The sequence below is a fragment of the Arachis hypogaea genome, chromosome 20, assembly GCF_003086295.3.
Source record: "Arachis hypogaea cultivar Tifrunner chromosome 20, arahy.Tifrunner.gnm2.J5K5, whole genome shotgun sequence".
Lineage (NCBI taxonomy): Eukaryota > Viridiplantae > Streptophyta > Magnoliopsida > Fabales > Fabaceae > Arachis > Arachis hypogaea.
The window spans coordinates 28,038,385-28,046,335 of NC_092055.1; the positions used below are offsets into that span (position 1 = coordinate 28,038,385).

Consider the following 7,951-nt stretch of genomic DNA (forward strand, 5'->3'; position numbering starts at 1 on the left):
TTTCATGGACTTCCATTGGAAGATCCTCATCAATTCTTAGCTGAATTCTTGCAAATCTGTGATACTGTTAAGACCAATGGGATTGATCCCGAGGTCTACAGGCTTATGCTTTTCCCTTTTGCTGTAAGAGACAGAGCTAGGACATGGTTGGACTCACAACGTAAGGAAAGCCTGAACTCTTGGAAAAAGCTGGTCAGTGCTTTTCTGGCCAAATTCTTTCCACCTCAAAAGATGAGCAAGTTTAGAGTGAAAGTCCAAACCTTTAGACAGAAAGAAGGTGAATCCCTCTATGAAGCTTGGGAAAGATACAAGCAATTGATTAGAAGGTGTCCTTCTGACATGCTTTCAGAATGGAGCATCTTATGCATATTCTATGATGGTCTGTCTGAACTATCCAATATGTCATTGGACAACTCTGCTGGTGGATCTCTTCATCTAAAGAAGACACCTGAAGAAGTCCAAGAACTCATTGAAATGGTTGCAAATAACCAATTCATGTACACTTCTGAAAGAAATCATGTGAATAATGGGACAACTCAGAAGAAAAGAGTTCTGGAGATTGATACTCTGAATGCCATACTGGCTCAGAATAAAATATTGACTCAGCAAGTCAATATGATTTCTCAGAGTCTGTCTGGAATGCAAGCTGCAACAGGAAGTACTAAAGAAGCCTCCCCTGAAGGAGAAGCTTATGACCCTGAGAATCCTGCAATGGAAGAGGTGAATTACATGGGAGAATCCTATGGAAACACCTATAATCCTTCATGGAGGAATCATCCTAATCTTTCATGGAAGGACCAACAGAAGCCTCAACAAGGCTTCAACAACAATAATGGTGGAAGAAATAGGTTTAGCAATAGCAAACCTTTTCCATCATCTTCTCAGCAACAAACAGAGAACTCTGAGCAGAGTCATTCTGGCCTAGCTACCATAGTCTCTGATCTATCTAAGACCACACTAAGTTTTATGAATGAAACAAGATCCTCCATTAGAAATTTGGAGGCACAAGTGGGTCAGCTGAGTAAGAGAATTACTGAAACTCCTCCTAGCACCCTCCCAAGCAATACAGAAGAAAATCCCAAGAGAGAGTGCAAGGCCATAACCATGACTAACATGGCCAAACCTGGAGAGAGTAAGGAGGACGTGATTCCCAGTGAGAAAAATCTCATGGGATGTCCTCTGAACGAAAAGAAGTTCTCCTTTGAGGAACCAAGGGAGTCTGAGGCTCATACAGAGACCATAGAGATTCCATTGAACCTACTTCTGCCATTCATGAGCTCTAATGAGTATTCTTCCTCTGAAGAGGATGAAGATATTACTGAAGAGCAAGTTGCTAAGTACCTTGGAGCAATCATGAAGCTGAATGCCAAGTTATTTGGTAATGAGACTCGGGAGGATGAACCCCCCTTGCTCACCAATGAACTGAATGACTTGATTAGGCAGACATTACCTCAGAAGAAACTAGATCCTGGAAAATTCTTAATATCCTATACCATAGGCACCATGAACTTTGAGAAGGCTCTGTGTGACTTAGGGTCAAGTATAAACCTCATGCCCCTCTCTGTAATGGAGAAACTAAAAATCTTTGAGGTGCAAGCTGCAAGAATCTCACTAGATATGTCAGACAATTCAAGAAAACAGGCTTATGGACTTGTAGAGGATGTCTTGGTAAAGGTTGAAGGCCTTTACATCCCTGCTGACTTCATAATCCTGGACACTGGGAAGAATAAGGATGAATCCATAATCCTTGGCAGACCCTTTCTAGCCACAGCAAAAGCTGTGATTGATGTTGACAGAGGAGAGTTGGTCCTTCAAGTGAATAAGGACTACCTTATATTTAAAGCTAAAGAATCTCCTTCTGTACACATGGAGAAGAAGCATGACAAGCTTCTCTCAATGCAGAGTAAAACAGAGCCCCCACATTCAAACTCTAAGTTTGGTGTTGGGAGGTCATCATCATGCTCTGAGTATCTATGAGGCTCCATAAGAGCCCACTGTCAAGCTATTGACATTAAAGAAGCTCTTATTGGGAGGCAACCCAATTTTTACTTATCTATGTTAAATTTCTATTGCTATTTTATGTTTTCTTTAGGATGATGATCATGTGGAGTCACAAAAACAAAAGCTGAAATCAAAAATAGCATTGAAAACAGGACACCCTGGAGGATGATCTTACTGGAATTTAAACGCCAGTAAGGGTAGTAGAATGGGCATTAAACGCCTAGCCTGGCACCATTCTGGGTGTTTAACACCAGAAAGGGAAGAAAAGTTGGCATTTAACGCCAGAAAGGGAAGAAAAGCTGGCGTTAAACGCCAGAAATGGGCAGCAACCTGGCGTTTAACGCCAGGATTGGCACTCCAAGGGGCGTTTACACGCCAAAATGGTGCAGGGATGAGAAATCCTTGACACCTCAAGATCTGTGGACCCCACAGGATCCCCACCTACCTCAACTTTCTCTCTCTTCTTCACAACTTCCCATAACACCCTTCCTCAAATACCCCTCACCAATCACCTCCACCACTCTTCCCCATAACACCCACCTCACAATTCAAATTCAAATCCTTTCCCTTCCACACCCAACCCCTAATACACGAACCCTACCCCTCTCTCCACTCCTATATAAACCCTTCATCCCTCCTTCATTTTCACACATCATAAACACTTCTCCCCCCTTGGCCGAACCGCTCACACCTTTCCATCTCCTTCATTTTCTTTTTCTTCTACTCCCTTCTTTATTCTTTTGCTCGGGAACGAGCAAACCTTCTAAGTTTAGTGTGGTAAAAGCATTGCTTTTTGTTTTTCCATAACCATTTATGGCACCTAAGGCTGGAGAAACCTCTAGAAAGAGGAAAAGGAAGGCAAAAGCTTCCACCTCCGAGTCATGGGAGATGGAGAGATTCATCTCAAAGGTCCATCAAGACCACTTCTATGAAGTTGTGGCCAAGAAGAAGGTGATCCTTGAGGTCCCTTTCATGCTTAAAAGGAATGAGTATCTGGAGATCCGACATGAGATTCGAAAAAGAGGTTGGGAAGTTCTTACCAACCCTATTCAACGAGTCAGAATCTTAATGGTTCAAGAGTTCTAAGCTAATGCATGGGTCACCAAAAACCATGAGCAAAGTGTGAACCCGAACCCAAAGAATTGGCTTACAATGGTTCGGGGGAAATACTTAGATTTCAGTCTGGAAAATGTAAGGTTGGTATTCAACTTGCCAATGATATAAGGAGATGCACGCCCCTACACTAGGAGGGTCAACTTTGATCAAAGGTTGGACCAAGTCCTCATGGACATATGTGTGGAAGGAGCTCAGTGGAAAAGAGACTCCAAAGGCAAGTCAGTTCAATTAAGAAGGCATGACCTTAAATCCGTGGCTAGAGGATAGTTGGAATTCATCCAACACTCCATCATTCCTACTAGCAACCGATCCAAAGTGACTATAGATCGAGCTATCATGATCCATAGCATCATGATTGGAGAGGAAGTAGAAGTTCATAAGGTCATATCTCTAGAACTCTACAAAGTGACTGACAAAACCTCCACTTTGGCAAGGTTAGCCTTCCCTCATCTCATCTGTCACCTATGCAATTTAGCTGGAGTTGTCATAGGAGAAGACATCCTCATTGAAGAGGACAAGTCCATCACTAAAAAGAGGATGGAGCAAATAAGAGAGCCTACTTATGGACCTCAACAAGAGCATGAGGAAGTCCCTCATCAAGAAATCCCTAAGATGCCTCAAGGGATGCATTTTCCTCTATACAACTATTGGGAACAAATCAACACCTCCTTAGGAGATTTGAGTTTCAACATGGAGCAACTAAAAATGGAGCACTAAGAGCACTCCATTATTCTCCATGAAATTAGAGAGGATCAAATAGCCATGAGGGAGGAGCAACAAAGGCAAGGAAGAGACATAGAGGAGCTAAAGCACTCCATAAGATCTTCAAGAGGAAGAACTAGCCGCCATCACTAAGGTGGACCCGTTCTTTAATTTCCTTGTTCTTATTTTTCTATTTTTCGTTCCCTATGCTTTATGTTTTATCTATGTTTGTGTCTTTATTACATGATCATTAGTGTCTAGTGTCTATGTCTTAAAGCTATGAATGTCCTATGAATCCATCATCTTTCTTAAATGAAAAATGATTTTAATTACAAAAGAACAAGAAGTACATGAATTTTGAATTTTAAAATAGTTTAATTATTTTGAAGTGGTGGCAATACTTTTTGTTTTTCTGAATGAATGCTTGAACAGTGCATATTGTTGAATTTGTTGTTTATGAATGTTAAAATTGTTGGCTCTTGAAAGAATGATGAAAAAGGAGAAATGTTATGGATAATCTGAAAAATCATAAAATTGATTCTTGAAGCAAGAAAAAGCAGTGAATAGAAAAGCTTGAAGAAAAAAATAAAAAAAAGAGGCAAAAAAAAAAGAAAAAGAAAGAAAAAAAAAGCAAGCAGAAAAAGCCAATAGCCCTTTAAACCAAAAGGCAAGAGTAAAAAGGATCCAAGGCTTTGAGCATTAATGGATAGGAGGGCCTAAAGAAATAAATTCTGAGTTCCTATAGATGCCAATCATTCTAAACTTCAAAGGATAAAGTGAGATGCCAAAACTGTTCAGAAGCAAAAAGCTAATAGCCCCGCTCATCTAATTAAGACGGATCTTCATAGATGTTTTCAAAATTTATTATATATTCTCTTCTTTTTATCCTATTTTATTTTTTAGTTGCTTGGGGACAAGCAACAATTTAAGTTTGGTGTTGTGATGAGCAGATAATTTATACGCTTTTTAGCATTGTCTTTAGGTAGTTTTTAGTATGATTTAGTTAGTTTTTAGTATATAATTATTAGTTTTTAAATAAAAATCACATTTCTGGACTTTACTATGAGTTTGTGTATTTTTCTGTGATTTCAGGTATTTTCTGGCTGAAATTGAGGGACCTGAGCAAAAATCTGATTCAGAGGCTGAAAAAGGACTGCAGATGCTGTTGGATTCTGACCTCCCTGCACTCGAAGTGGATTTTCTGGAGCTACAGATGCCCCATTGGCGCACTCTCAATTGCATTGAAAAGTAGACATCCTGAGCTTTCCATCAATATATATTAGTTCATACTTTGCCTGAGATTTGATGGCCCAAACCGGCGTTCAAAGTCAGCCTAAAATTTCTGGCGTAAAACGCCCAAACTGGCACCAGAATTGGAGTTAAACGCCCAAACTGGCACCAAAGCTGACGTTTAACTGCAGGAATAGCCTATGCATGAAAAAGCTTCAATGCTCAGCCCAAGCACACACCAAGTTGGCCCCAGAAGTGGATTTCTGCATCATTTACTTATTTCTGTAAACCCTAGGTTACTAGTTCATTATAAATAGGACCTTTTACTATTGTATTTTCATCTTTGGAAAAACTTTGGAACGTTTAGTCCTTAGACATTGGAGGCTGGCCTCATAGCCATGCCTAGACTTTTCACTTTTTTATTTTCAACGGTGGAGTTTCTACACCCCATAGATTAAGGTGTGGAGCTCTGCTGTTCTTCATGAATTAATACAAGTACTATTGTTTTTCTATTCAATTCACGCCTACTTCTTCTCTAAGATATTCACTCGCACTTCAACCTGATGAATGTGATGATCCGTGACACTCATCATCATTCTCACTTATGAATGCGTGCCTGATAACCACTTCCGTTCTATCTGCAATAGCTTCAGTGTGTATCTCTTAGCCTCCTGGTTCACGACGCATGGTTGTCTCTCCTAACAACAGAGCATTCCATTCCGTGAGATCAGAGTCTTCGTGGTATAGGCTAGAACCATTGGCAGCATTCCTGAGATCCGAAAAGTCTAAACCTTGTCTGTGGTATTCCGAGTAGGATCTGGAAAGGGATGACTGTGACGAGCTTCAAACCTGCGAATGTGGGCGCAAGTGACAGTGCGCAAAAGGACAATGGTCCTATTCCGATGCTAGCGGGAACCAACAGATGATTAACCCTGCGGTGACAGCGCAGATGGATTTGTTTTCATCCGAGAGGATTATACAGCTTGCCATGGAAGGAGGTAACACATGGTTGGAAGAAGGCAGTAGGAAAGCAGAGGTTCAGAAGGAACAAAGCATCTTCATACGCTTATCTGAAACTCCTACCAATGAATTACATAAGTATTTCTATCTTATTTTCTGTTTTAATTATCTCTTAATTATCAAAACATCATAACCATTTGAATCTGCCTGACTGAGATTTACAAGGATGACCATAACTTGCTTCAAGCCGACAATCTCCGTGGGATCGACCCTTACTCACGTAAGGTATTTGGTGCACAAATTGTGAATCACACTTTTCACAACTCGTACCACTGACCAGCAAGTGCACTGGGTCGTCCAAGTAATACCTCACGTGAGTAAGGGTCGAATCCCACGGAGATTGTTGGTTTGAAGCAATCTATGGTTATCTTGTAAATCTTAGTCAGGAAGTCAATTATGTTTATCAGTTGAATTGCAAATAAACAATAAAGCATGGATTAAAGGTTACTTGTTATGTAGTAATGGAGAATATGTTGGAGTTTTGGAGATGCTTTGTCTTCTGAATTTCTGCTTTCCTCTGTCTTCTTGTTCACGCACGCACGTCCTCCTATGGCAAGCTGTGTGTTGGTGGATCACCGTTGTCAATGGCTACCTTCCATCCTTCCAGTGAAAACTACGCTCACGCGCTCTGTCACAGCACGGCTAATCACCGGTTGGTTCTCGATCCGGTTGGAATAGAATTTACTATCCTTTTGCGTCTGTCACTAACGCCCAGCCTTCAGGAGTTTGAAGCTCGTCACAGTCATTCAATCCTTGAATCCTACTCGGAATACCACAGACAAGGTTTAGACTTTCCGGATTCTCATGAATGCCGCCATCAGTTCTAGCTTATACCATGGAGATTCTGATTAAGGAATCTAAGAGATACTCACTCAATCGTATATAGAACGGAGGTGGTCGTCAGGCACATGTTCGTGACTTGAGGAGGGTGATGAGTGTCACAGATCATCACCTCCATCACAGTTAAGCGCGAATGAACATCTTAGAGAGAAACAAGCGTGTTTGAATGGAAAACAGAAATACTTGCATTAATTCATCGAGACACAGCAGAGCTCCTCACCCCCAACAATGGGGTTTAGAGACTCATGCCGTCAGAGAATACAAAGTTTTGATCTAAAATGTCATGAGATATAAAATAAGTCTCTAAAAGTTGTTTAAATACTAAACTAGTAGCCTAGGGTTACAAAATATGAGTAGACTATGATGGATGATGCAGAGATCCACTTCTGGGGCCCACTTGGTGTGTGCTGGGCTGAGACTTAAGCAATTCACGTGCAGAGGCCATTTGTGGAGTTGAACGCCAGTTTTTATGCCAGTTTGGGCGTTCAACTCCAGCTTTTGATCCTTTTCTAGCGCTGGACGCCAGAATTGGGCAGAAAACTGGAGTTGAACGCCAGTTTACGTCGTCTATCCTTGTGCAAAGTATGGACTATTATATATTGCTGGAAAGCCCTGGATGTCTACTTTCCAAAGCAATTGGAAGCATGCCATTTCGAGTTCTGTAGCTCCAGAAAATCCACTTTGAGTGCAGGGAGGTCAGAATCCAACAGCATCAGCAGTCTTTTTTCAGCCTGAATCAGATTTTTGCTCAGCTCCTTCAATTTCAGTCAGAAAAATACCTGAAATTACAGAAAAACACACAACTCATAGTAAAGTCCAGAAATATGAATTTTTCCTAAAAACTAGTAAAAATAGACTAAAAACTAACTAAAACATACTCAAAACTATATGAAATCATCCCCAAAAAGCGTATAAAATATCCACTCATCACAACACCAAACTTAAACTGTTGCTTGTCCTCAAGCAACTAGACAAATAAAATAGAAGACTAATAGGTTGAGAAGCAATAATATCTCAGAGTTTTTTTTTTTTTGCATGAAGC

The 7,951-nt window shown here is 40.7% G+C and overlaps 1 non-coding gene across 1 annotated transcript; it reads right to left on the reverse strand.

Moving 5' to 3' along the window:
- Positions 1-237: 237 nt before the first annotated feature.
- On the reverse strand, positions 238-341 carry LOC112787968 (small nucleolar RNA R71). The gene has a single exon (XR_003195353.1). It is a non-coding gene; the product is annotated as a small nucleolar RNA R71 (small nucleolar RNA).
- Positions 342-7,951: the final 7,610 nt, after the last annotated feature.